The following is a 13,043-nucleotide window of genomic DNA, read 5'->3' on the forward strand; positions in this document are numbered from 1 at the left end:
AAAAAATTAAATAAACAGACATATAAAACACACATGGGAAGAGTCAGAGTTAGTGAGAAAAAAAATAATTACTGTTGCATTGAGGTGTTTTAAGTTAACACATGAACAACACACAAACTCACAGTGGGTGTCCATTCCTCCTAGCAGAAGATGGATAGAGGGAACAAATGTCAGAGCATCTGCAGATTTTCCTGTCCAGAATGTTGGAAATTCATTTTCATTAAAAATATATAATTGTACTTTCACAGTACATTTTTGAAAAATACATTAAGGGAGGTAGGGATTCTAGATGGTATGGATGGGCAGACTTGGGGGCTAAAAAAGTTAGGAGCCCCCCAAACACCCTCGAGTTGGGTGAACAGGTATGGCGCCCATGGCTCTGATGGGGAATGCAGATTCTCCTAGTGTGAAAATGAAGGAGAGGAAAGTTTTAACCCAGACAGAATGGCCATGGGTTCTGACACTTCAGCATTTGGCTTCAGTGGTTCCACCCTCCTCCCAACACAGGAGGGGAGCAGATAGAGCTGGCAGCTGTACAAAACTGACAGCTCTGGTAGATTGCATCATTGCACAACCTCCAGCCATGTGGTATACGAATGTAAACCTGCCTCCATACACAAGCTGACTTAGACCAGGGCTTGGGCATCTAAGCCATTCTCCTGTTCTCCTCGGGTGCAATTTTTTTTTTTTGTTTGTTTAACTCAAATGCTTTATTTCCCAAACAGAAGGAATATACCTAACCAGGCAAAGCCTGCAGAGGAAGCACAGCAAAAGAGCATCCAAACAGGGTGTATGGAGTATAAGGGGCAGGGGGATGGGGACTGCAAGACTAAGCCACATGCCTCGCCCAGTGGACTGAGGGCTGCAGAGTCATGCTTTGCGCTCAACCTTTTCCAATACAGGGATCTAATAACCAGGGAGTGTCTGTTGGGTTCAACTTCACTGTGCAGCCTTAGCCAGCAGAAGCACCACCCTGAACAGTCTACCTCCCATCTTCTAGAACAGTGTTTTTCAACCGCTGTTCCGCGGCACACTAGTGTGCTGCGAGATGTTGCCTGGTGTGCCGCAGGGCCGCCATCAGGGCAGTACTACCAGTCCTGCATTCAGGGGCCCGGAGCTGACAGGAGGCCCGAGGCAGGGGCGCCAGTAGCTCGCCAAGGCAAAGTGAGTCGATCACCCAGGACTCACTTTGTCTTGGCGATCTAATCTATCGAGCCGATAAGTCTTCTTCTCCCCGACGTCAATTCTGCAGTCGGAGAGGAAGTTCGGGCCAGCCAATCGCTGCCTGGCTGGGCGGAACTTCCTCTCCGATTGCAGAATTGACGTCAGGGAGAGCATGCGTCGGCGTCGGCTTTGGGGCCTGTTATCCATTGGTGGGTCCTGTTCCCCGATGGCAGCGGCAGTGGCAGTGGCTTGGGGAACGGCAGGGAGAAAGAAAGAAAGGGGGCAGGCAGGGAAACAGAAGGAAAGAAGAGAAACAGAAAAAAAGAAAGAAAGGTCAGGGAGAGAGGAAGAAAAAGTTGGGGGAGGGAATGAGGTGTGGAGGAGAGAAAGCATACAGGCTGATAGAAGGGAAGAAAGATTGGATGCACAGTCAGAAGAAGAAAGTGCAACCAGAAATCACCAGACAAGGTAGGAAAAATGATTTTATTTTAAATTTAGCAAAGTGGAGGCAGTATTACCACAGTTTTCAAAGGAATTTGCCCAAATAACTTAATAGTTAACTGGGTAAATTCCCAGAGATGAAAACTTCCCTTCACTTACTATGCACAGTTCTCAATTTATATCTGCTGTCTATATTTTACAATATGGTCACCTTTTACTAAACCGCAATAGTGGTTTTTAGCGCAGGGAGCCTATGAGCGTCAAGAGCAGCGCTGGGCATTCAGCGCAGCTCCCTGCGCTAAAAACTGCTATTGTGGTTTAATAAAAAGGATGGAGGGTATATTTGTCTATTTTTGTATGCTATAAAAACCAAATACAGAGAGAGACTGAGAGCTGTTGACGAAGAGCTACGTGTGTTTCTTTCTTCGATTCCAGCCAGAATATCAGCTTTGTGTTCAGCCAAACAGGCCCAGGTTTCGCACTGAATAAAGTATTTTATAATTTTTCACTATTCTGTTTACTTAATATTTCATAATAAAGTAATTATAAAATACTTTCTTTGTGTTTATTTGATTCCTATTCAAGAGAATTACTTTATATATAGTCAATATAGGCACAGAGTTAAATTTTTTAACATTTTCGAATGGTGGTGTGCCTCGTGATTTTTTTCATGAAACAAGTGTGCCTTTGCCCAAAAAAGGTTGAAAAACACTGTTCTAGAAGTACAGAAACATACTGAAAACTTTCCCAGTTCACCAGCAGGTAACACCACTGAATTCACTTGAAAAGTCTAACTTTTTCTCTATCTCCTGCTGGTAAGAGGGGATAACAAGTCACCCGCATGCTCAGAATGGTGCAGCCTTAGTTGACAAGGAAACAATAGTTATCGGCTTTTTCAAATAACCCCCAATCCCTAACTTGATAGGGACAGTTGATCTCCTGACCACATCGGGCTGCACGTGCTTCCTCTGCCAGTGACACAATGATACAGGAAACTAGAATGCCTGCCCACATTTCAGTCATCATACTGCCTAATACAACGAAAAAGCAGTAGCTTCAAATATTTTTTTGTTTCCAACCTCGAGGAAGAAATATATTCCTCCCTGTGATATTATTCCCTCCCCAATCTTGCTCACTCTGATCTCTTAAATTACCCTGGCAGAATTCTGCAAAAAAAATGTTTGAAAATTCTATGCACAATAGTTCAAAATTCTGCAAAGTTTATTTGTAGTGCTTTGCGTAGAATTCTCCTATTTTGAGGTCTGAAATTCCTTCCTGCCTTTTCTCTCTCAGGTTCCAGCCTCCTCAGTTCCCTCTCACTCTAACTGCAGTTCTGCCTTCCTTTAAATCCCATCCCTCTCTCATTTGCACCCTGAATCCCCTACTTGGCTCCCATAGTCTAGAATCTCTTCTTCCCCTCCCACCCCATTTCTGGTCTTGGTCTCTCTTTCTTCCTCTTTCTAATACCTCCCCAACCCCTCTTGTGGGTCCAACATTCATGTCCCCTAACCCCACTCATTACCTCTCTTGTTTGCACCCTGAATTCCTTCCCTACGGTCTGGAATCTCTATGATCAAGCATCTCTTCCTCCTTTCTAGCCTGGGTTTCTTTCTCATCCCTTCCCCTCTACTTAATGGCCCATCATCCATGCCCCCTCCCCCCAGGTTTGGCTTCCATGTCTCTTCCTCTACCCCACCCCACCTCATTTGCAGGCCAGGAGCTATGTCTTCTCCTCTTCCTTCTCCCCCCCCCCCCAACAGGCCTAGCATCCATGTTACTTCCGTCCCTACTCCCCACAAACTGTGGTCCAGTATCCATTCCCTCTCCTCCGTGCAGGTCTGGCCTCTCTCTGACTGACCGACCTCCCACTTTGTGAGATCTGATATAGCTGCAGGCCTTCCAAAGCAACAGCAGCAGCCAGCTGGCAGAGGCAATGCTGTGAACAGGCTGCTCATGGCCAGCTCTGCTGGGGTCTTCCCTCTGCCACACCATCAATCTACAAGAAGTGATGTAGCAGAGGGAATGATCCGGCAGGACTGGCTGCAAGCTTCCTGTTGACAGCGCTGCCTCTGCCGATCATCTGACTGCCGCCACTGCTGCTTCTTTGGGAGGCTGTACGTATGCCAGATCTCAGGGCAGGGGGGGGGGGAGAGTCGGTTGAAGTGGGGGAGGGATGGAACAGAAGATGGGGAATTCTCCACTGCGCAGAATTCCACCAGGAATATCGCATACCCTCTGACTCTTGTCCCATCACTCTCCAATGCTCCCAAGGCTGTTTTTTGAATATGGCTCTGTGCTCAGCAAGTTTAAATTGCACACTACCCTTTCCAGATCATTTCAAAGAACTTTAGCTAGTGCTATGAAAACAGTTCAGTAGGCTGGACTCTGCACAGCTCAAACCCACTAGCAGTAATCTGATGAAAAATTAAAGAAGCCACAGGACTGGTAACATGTAACCTAATTTCTGTCTCACTATGACTCAGTACTTGGTCTTAACACTAAAGGGGCCTAAATATTAAAGCTTAGTGTACATAGGAACAGTGTGTCTCCATCATATCGAGGTGAGGATAAAAAAAATTGACTGGGGATGGGGCAGATCATGTCCTGTGTATACTTCTACCAGATTCTCCAAAACTTCCTGTTCAAACTTCAAAAATTTCAGAAGGGTTTGGAGCTGACAGGCCTTGAACATGTGCAGTACCGTGAGGTCGCAGCAGCCGTTTTGGAAAGGTAGACACTAGGGGTAAAACAGTGAATACAGGGAGGGCCTATCCTGCACACTGCAAGGGTAAAAAGGGGTGGGGCCCAGCTATCTTATATGTGGGCTCCAGCTGCATATCCTACATGAGCTCTGGCAACCAGTCCCAGCTCTGGCAACCAGTCCCATAGCACTGGATACTCAGTACCGGTGATTGCAGGCTTCTGGACCCCCAACCTAACCACCCCTCACGCGCAAGGCTTACCCACCCTCTTTTAAGAACAAATCCCTTACCTCTTGGAAGCATTTATATATTAATGTTCCAGAGTGGGTCCTTTTGGTGGTCTGATGGTGGTGGGGATCTTCAAGCAGGATAAATGCCCAGCCCTGGCTTCTAAAATGGTACAACCACTAGTGGTCATATTTCCATAAGTTCCATGGAAAAATGACCCCTAGTTGTAATCACGTGAGACTATCACTAGTTCATGCTGTAAGAGAAAAGGTGCCTCCTTAGCTTTTTGAATCCTGCTTGTTTTTGTGAATGTGAGAGAGTGATTTGCCTTAAAAGAAGGGAGGAGTGATTTCTTCTTTGCCCTTCTAGCCATTTTCCCCCGACACAGCCTGAGGGTGAAATGTGGCCACGTCAGGTTTATCTAATAAATTGCAGTCTGCTCTGTGTCTACTGATATTGGGCTACTTTCTCCAGAATAGACCACCCATTCATTAGCTTGACTGGCACTACTCTGAACCAAGGACTAGGAAAGTGCATTGTGATGTCCTAAACAAATATATTACATAGAAGGGATTTTATATTTAAATTGTAAAGAGCAGGTATTTGAAGTGCGTACTTTCAATATGGGTTCTCTATCTTCTGAAGTCTTTTTTTCATTTTTTCGTCTGAGATCTAAATGCATCTGCTTTTGCTCTCACAATCCCCATGTGCCAGATTTATTTTTATATAGATCTGCAACAAGGAAGCTGAGCCTTGAGAAAGCATACTGTGCAAGATCATAATTTATGTTACATCTCCATAAACATCAACAGTCCTAACAGCATAAAGACCAGAGACTTAATTAGTCTCAACTGCACGTTTTTGTACATGTTTATTGTTTAGAGTACTTGATATAACACCTTACAAGGGGACATTCAAAGCTGGTTACAGGATAATCAAATAAAAAAGGGAAGGACTTCTGCCATTCAAAGAAAAGGTAAGAGAGGGTAGGGCATGGAGAACAGAGTATAACCAGTGTGCCATACCCCCCCCCCCCCCAATTGCAAAACAGGGAGTAAAGAAAAGGAAGATTGGGTAGTCTTTAAGATCCTGCTGCAAAATGGTATGACCAAGCAGGTTTAAAAGTGATATTTTAGCTTGTATGCTAATTTTTGCATGTAGAAACTAGAGATTTAATTGTAAGTCTCCGTGCCTAAACACCTAAATTTGACAATCTAATCTGAAGCATGTAATATAAAAATCCATGAAGGGATAAAAGGAAAATATACTGTATATCTACATTTTTTTTTTTTTGCTCTAAAAATGGTTTCATCTTTATAAGGAAGTAATAGACATTAGGGAACTATCAGGTTGGCTGATGTCAGAAAGAAGAACAAGAGAGTCTTACATTCAATAAATGCACATTACAGAAAATAATCACCCTCCCCACTCCAGCATACCAGTTTCCCAGCACTGACTCCTGTTGACCACACAATGAGGCCCCCCACCTTTGTGATTTTCTTGGTATGATACAGGAGCCATTTGTCATGGCCTACTTCCAAGGCAATGCAGGGTTAAGTGACTTGCCTTAGGCCTCAAAGAGCTTCCATGGGATTTAAACTTCTATTACATCACTTCTAAGTTGTCTCTAATCTGATGAGCCAGAACCTGTTTAGCTTTTCATCACAACACATATTCCATCCCCTATCTAAAAGTTCTGTCACACTATTTAAAAAGAAACCATAATAGAACTAGAAAATATTCAGATATGGGGACCACAATTGAAACCAACATTCAAGGTACAATTGTTCCATAGACCTATATGAATGCATAAAGATATTCTCAGTTTTGTTCTCTCTCCAACTTTCTCTTTTGTTTTGTTTTTAATTGCAATATCTTAAACATAATTACAAATCATAATCTCTACAGGAAGAATCACATCAACAAAATTTTTTTTTTTTAAACCCCACATATTAGAAATAAAATCATATTCTGTCCTGTTCATGAAGATTATTAAAGAAACTGGGAGAAGAGAAAATTAAAACTGAAATGAAAATATATTTCAAAGAAATTAAAAGGTAAGAATCAAGCTAAAACCTGAATTAAAACAAAATACCTAATACAGTCACCAATGCTTACTTACTTTCTCTAATTTATCCAGAAGATGAAACTTTTGCTGATTCCTGAGCATGGATTAAACTCTAGATGCTTGGGATCCAGAAAAATATAATCCTTCCCCTGAAATTTCACAAAACATTGGGAAATTTTAAGAAGAAAGACACCGTGCCCTAGGTCTCAATTTAAGAAAATCTCTACAAGTCATTTGAATTCTTTAAGAGACATTAGGATAAATGTATATAGGAGAACCATGAAAATGAGCCAATCTTTTCCTGAATAAATTTATCAAAATCTTATCTCTATCTTCACTATCAGGAAAGATAACCATCAAAGTGCCTCTTAGTACAGTTTCTAGAATAGATATTTCCAGCATGGTGGTTAAGTCAACTGCTAGTACCTCCCCCACCTGTAATGTTTTTAATAGATGAACATACATTATATGCTTTAGAAATTTGCAGGAGGGAGGAAGAGTCTAAGGACAGATCCTCCATCATATACTATTCTAATATCCATTTAGGGGAAATGGATTTATAGGGAAAATTAAAAAAAACCAACTCTACGAAGGTTATTGGCTGTTAAATTGGTTTTCCACCCTTTCTAATCTATTCTCAAGCACATCATTCCCTTTCATCAAAAAGCATGGGCATTAGTGGTTTCTAATAAGTAAATTTTCCCTTGACACTTATTAAATTTCCCACTATGTGTAACCAAATCAGTCTCTAAAGGAGTCACCTTGGCTGCTGCCTACCCCATAAAGGAGCACAACAGAGAGACAGTTGGTTAGGATCCTTTCCATTCTAGTTAATAACCTCCAAATCTCCACATTAGAGAAATCCTTAGGAGTTGACATTGTTCCAAATTCTTGCTTCATGCAGCCTCCAAATGTGACTGGTTTATAGGGAAGACCTAACAGATGTCACAGCACTGAAGGCAGTTCAGTGGAAGATGGCATTAATTCAGAGACAGCTGTATCAACTGAATGAGAAAGTCTAACAGGTTCAGTTTGTTGTCCAAAATCTAGTCTCAAGTACACATGACAGATATATCCACAAATTCTGCTTCAGTGACATTACATGGATTAGGCAGCAAGCAAGGGTTAGGGTTTAAGGAAGTATCCTTTAAATTGCTTTCAGTCTTGTGAGGAGGATTAGGCCCTAACCCAGCTGTAAGACTGGCATCTTTAGCTAAAGCAAAAATTTAAAAAGTCCATAAAGGACTTAAAAAGAAGGTACAAGGTCATACCTAGCCCTTTTCGTTTCCCCATATTAATAGGGCACAAATAAAAAGAAAGAACAGGAGTGACACACAAATTTCAAACAGCCTCTCAGTTGGCCCCAAAGGGGCATTCCCCTTGGTCACAGTGAGTTGACTTTTATAGCAGTGACCAAGCATCTCAAGATGACAGACGCCAAAGACAATGTTCCCTCACAACTCTACCTCCTTCCACCGACCACTGCCCAAACCAGGAACAGATTGTGGCTCTCCTCCCTTCCAGCTTTCTATTTGTTTAGGGTTTTTGTTTGTTAGCAGTTGGAGCACACTGGGATGAAAATTTCAATGTACTGTCCACATGATTAAACCTAAGCTCCCCTCAGCTACAACATGGTCAGCTAGATACTCTTGTTCCTCCATACCTACTGACACACAACTCTTTATGTTCTCTTAGACTTCCGTGCTGGCGTCATGATTGAAGCAAGTTTCCGGGTCTCCCTGTATCTGTGTAGAAAGAACCGACGTTTAAGCCATCATGCTGTGGCTTTCTTTAGGGTAATTTTTAGACAAAAATGAAGTGGAACTGGGGCTGGAGTCAGGACTGGAAGAGAGCACACTCCTATGTACACAGTACTTCATTTGTGCACAAAAAGGAAGCTGAGATACATATGGAAAAATTATGTTCTTACCTGTTAATTTTCTTTCCTTTAGACGCAGCAGATGAATCCAGAGACCAATGGGATAGCACACACCTACCAGCAGGCAGAGATAGAGAAACTGATTAACAGGTGGTCCTATTGGCTGGCACTCCTCCTGTATCTCCAGTATAGCTCCTTGCCCAAGCATCCATAACCATCAATAGGCATAGCATGTAAAAAACTTCTTTCCCATAACAAATCTCAAAAGGCAATAAAGCACAGTTACTTACCGTAACAGGTGTTATCCAGGGACAGCAGGCATATATTCTCACATGTGGGTGACGTCATCTACGGAGCCCCAGCGCGGACAGCTTTTCAAGCAAACTTGATTGAAGTTTCAAGTTTGCTACACTGCACCACGCATGTGCATGCCTTCTTGCCCACTAGAGGGCGCATCCCCACCTCGTGGTCCTCAGTTCCATAACCAGCAAAGAAGCCATCCCCGGGGAGGAGAGCGGGTTGTGAGAATATATGCCTGCTGTCCCTGGATAACACCTGTTACGGTAAGTAACTGTGCTTTATCCCAGGACAAGCAGGCATGATATTCTCACATGTGGGTGACCTCCAAGCCAACCAAAAAAGGGCAGGTGGGAGGATGGCAATTTAGGAAAACAGGTTACGTAACACCGACTGGCCAAACCGGCCGTCGCTTCTGGACAAAGTGTCCAGACAGTAGTGGGAGGTGAACGTATGAACCGAAGACCAAGTGGCAGCTTTACATATGTCCTCCACAGGAGTAGACCGGAGGAAAGCAACAGAAGCTGCCATAGCCCGGACCTTATGCCCCGTGACTCGACCATAGAGAGTGAGACCAGCCTGAGCGTAGCAAAAAGAAATACAAGCAGCCAACCAGTTGGACAAGGTGCGCTTGGAAACAGGATGTCCCAACCGATTAGGATCAAAGGATAAAAACAATTGAGGAACCTTCCGATGAGACTTGGTACGTTGGAGATAAAAGGCCAACGCCCTCTTACAGTCAAGCGCGTGAAGCGCCGCCTCACCAGGATGAGAGTGGGGCTTCGGGAAGAACACCGGAAGAACAATGGACTGATTGAGGTGGAAATCAGACACAACCTTAGGCAAAAATTTAGGATGGGTGCGAAGAACCACCTTGTCATGATGAAACACAGTAAAAGGTGGATCCGCAACCAAAGCCTGCAGCTCACTAATCCGACGAGCGGACGTGAGCGCAAGCAAAAAGACCACCTTCCAAGTGAGAAACTTAAGATGAGATTTGTCGATAGGCTCAAAAGGAGGCTTCATCAGTTGAGCTAAGACTACATTAAGATCCCAAACTACAGGAGGAGGTTTCAGAGGAGGGTGAACATTCATGAGACCCCTCATGAAACGAGTTACCAGAGGATGAAGAGAAAGAGACCGACCCTCGAGATGCCGATGAAACGCCGCAATGGCACTGAGATGCACCCGAATGGAAGTCGTCTTCAGCCCAGACTTAGACAGATGCAACAAATATTCCAGCACCGAAGAAACTGGAACTGAACTCGGGTCCAGATGGTTCGAGGAACACCAGGATGAAAATCTGGTCCACTTCTGGGAATAACAAAGCCTAGTCGAGACCTTGTGAGAGGCTTCCAAAATCTCCCTCACCGACTGAGAAACCGGAACCGAAGTCAAGGGGAAAGGAACCAAGCGGTCAGATGTAAAGACTGAAGATTGGGATGTAACAGCGAACCCCGACTCTGAGACAGCAGAGAGGGAAAAACAGGCAGAAGCAGAGGTTCCCTGACACTGAGTTGAAGGAGCAGGGAGAACCAGTGCTGTCTGGGCCAACGAGGCGCAATGAGAATCATAGTGGCTCTGGTCGATTTGAGATGTACCAACGTTCTCAAGATCAGAGGAAAAGGAGGGAACGCATAAAGGAACCTCCCCCCCCAGTCGAGAAGGAAGGCATCGGCCTCGATACAGTCCCGGGAGTACATCCGAGAACAATAGAGGGGCAGTTTGTGAGTCTCCGGGGAGGCAAACAGATCCACCTGAGGAGTCCCCCAGCGGTCGAAGACCTCGCGTAGAACCCGGGAGTTCAGCGACCACTCGTGCGGCTGGAGAAGACGACTGAGTTTGTCTGCCAGACAGTTCCTCTCTCCCTGAATGTAAACCGCACGCAGGAAGATGTTCTGGGAGACCGCCCATTCCCAAAGGCGCAGGGCTTCCCGGCACAGGGACCAAGAGCCCGTTCCGCCCTGTTTGTTCACATAATACATTGCCACCTGGTTGTCTGTCCGCACGAGGACTACCTGATCGTGTAGCAAGTGGCAGAACGCTCGAGCCACCAGAAAAATAAACAGCTGGAGGACCCTCAGTGAATCCACACTAAACGAACTTGCTCCAATAAAAAACAAAAACAAAATAGACAGACCATCTAATAAATGGTTCGACAACGAACTTCTACAACTAAAAAGAAAATGCAGACAATTAGAAAGGTCATGGAAAAAACAAAAACACAACAACATCAAAGATGAATGGAAAATCCTAATCAAACAATACAATACCAAACTGAAGGAAAAACGAAAAAACTACTACTCCAAACTCATCAGCACAGAAAAACCAGACACAAGAATACTTTTTGACATCTTAAGAAATCTCACCGATACCAAACCATTTCTCGCCACCCAAGGAAACCAAACCCCCACAGCCACCCAATTAGCGGATCACTTCAAACGCAAAATCATCACAACCAGATCCACATTCAACAATTCAAGAATCAACATAGAAGAAATACGAATTAATCCCAAAACAGATGAAGCAATCCCAGCAGACAGGATATGGACAAACTTCCCAAAGATACAATGGTCAGACTTGAACAGGCTTTACAAAAAATACAGCAAATCCTCATGTGACTTGAACAACTGTCCCTCATACTTACTAGCAACAGCTTCCACCAAATTTAAAGCTAGCCTCACACTATGGCTTCAAACAACACTAAGTGAAGGTCATTTCCCACCGGAATTAGGAGAAATCATAATTACACCTATCCTAAAAGATCCCAAAGGTCCTATAGATAATCCTGCAAACTATAGACCAATCGCTTCAATCCCTCTATACATTAAAATAACAGAAGGCCTTGTCGCACAACACCTCTCCAACTACCTTGAAGACCATCACATACTACATCCATCACAATCTGGATTCAGATCCAACCACAGCACAGAAACTCTATTGGTATCACTATTAGACATTGCCCGACAACACCTCAGCAAAGGAAACAAGCTGCTTCTCATTCAACTCGATCTCTCTGCAGCATTCGACCTAGTTGACCATCACACACTACTCCAGATATTAGACGCAATAGGAATTTCAGGTAATGTTCACAAATGGTTCCAAAGCTTCCTCAAAACACGAACATACAAAGTCAAATCAAAAGAGCACATATCCGACCCATGGTCAAACCCATGTGGAGTACCACAAGGATCACCATTATCACCCATATTATTCAACCTCTTCATAGCATCCCTAGGCATAACCCTAGACGCCCTAAACACAGTATCATTCAGCTACGCAGATGATATAACTATCCTCCTCCCCTTTAATATTCAAGACCCCTTATCCACAAACTACCTGAAAATGATAATGGAAACGGTAGAAAAATGGATGTCAAGTCATAAACTAAAACTGAACTCGGAAAAAACTAAATTCCTACTACTGGAAAGGGAAAAAAAACCATCTCTCACAGAACTAGAAGTAAACACAATCAAGTACCCAATGCAAAGCACACTCAAAATCCTGGGAATCCTACTAGACAGAAATTGCACAATGCAGTCTCAAATCCACAAAATCATCCAAAGAGCATTCTTCACAATACGTAACCTAAGAAAAATAAGAAAATTCTTCAACAAAGATCAATACAAGATATTAGTACAATCCCTAGTACTGAGTATTGTAGATTACTGTAACAGCCTATACCTATCATGCCCAAATTACATGATAAAACAATTACAGACAGTTCAGAACACAGCCCTCAGAATCATCTACTCACTAGGCAAATACGACCACATCACCAAAGCATACTTAGACTCACACTGGCTACCAATAAAAGCAAGATCTCAGTTCAAATTCTACTGTCTACTATACAAGGTAATACATGGAACAGCACCCAGCTACCTAAACAACAGACTACACCGTAACCTCTCACACAGATCAAGGAGAACCCAGAGCCTATTCACTCACCCCCCTCTCAAAGGAACACGACGAAAGAAACTATACGACAGCCTTTTAGCGACACAGGCAGCAAAGATCGATACTACCATCACCAATCTACTGACCAAATCAATAGACATTAAAGCATTCCGAAAAGAAATCAAAACTCATCTCTTCAAAAAACACTTCCCATCATCATAACCTCACAAAAGTTTAAGATAATGCTCTCATGACTACCCAAACACCACCACCAGCAACACCCGAATCCGAACAGTATTATCTCTACTCGTCTAAACAACAGAATCCGGACAATATTATCTCTATTCGTCTAAATAACCTATCACTA

The 13,043-nt window shown here is 43.4% G+C and overlaps 1 protein-coding gene across 3 annotated transcripts in view; it reads right to left on the reverse strand.

The window, feature by feature from the left end:
* Positions 1-13,043, reverse strand: part of CNKSR3 (CNKSR family member 3) — a 595,138-nt gene that overhangs the window by 72,628 nt on the left and 509,467 nt on the right. The window lies entirely within an intron of this gene.

The sequence above is a fragment of the Geotrypetes seraphini genome, chromosome 3, assembly GCF_902459505.1.
Source record: "Geotrypetes seraphini chromosome 3, aGeoSer1.1, whole genome shotgun sequence".
NCBI classification, from domain to species: Eukaryota; Metazoa; Chordata; class Amphibia; order Gymnophiona; family Dermophiidae; genus Geotrypetes; species Geotrypetes seraphini.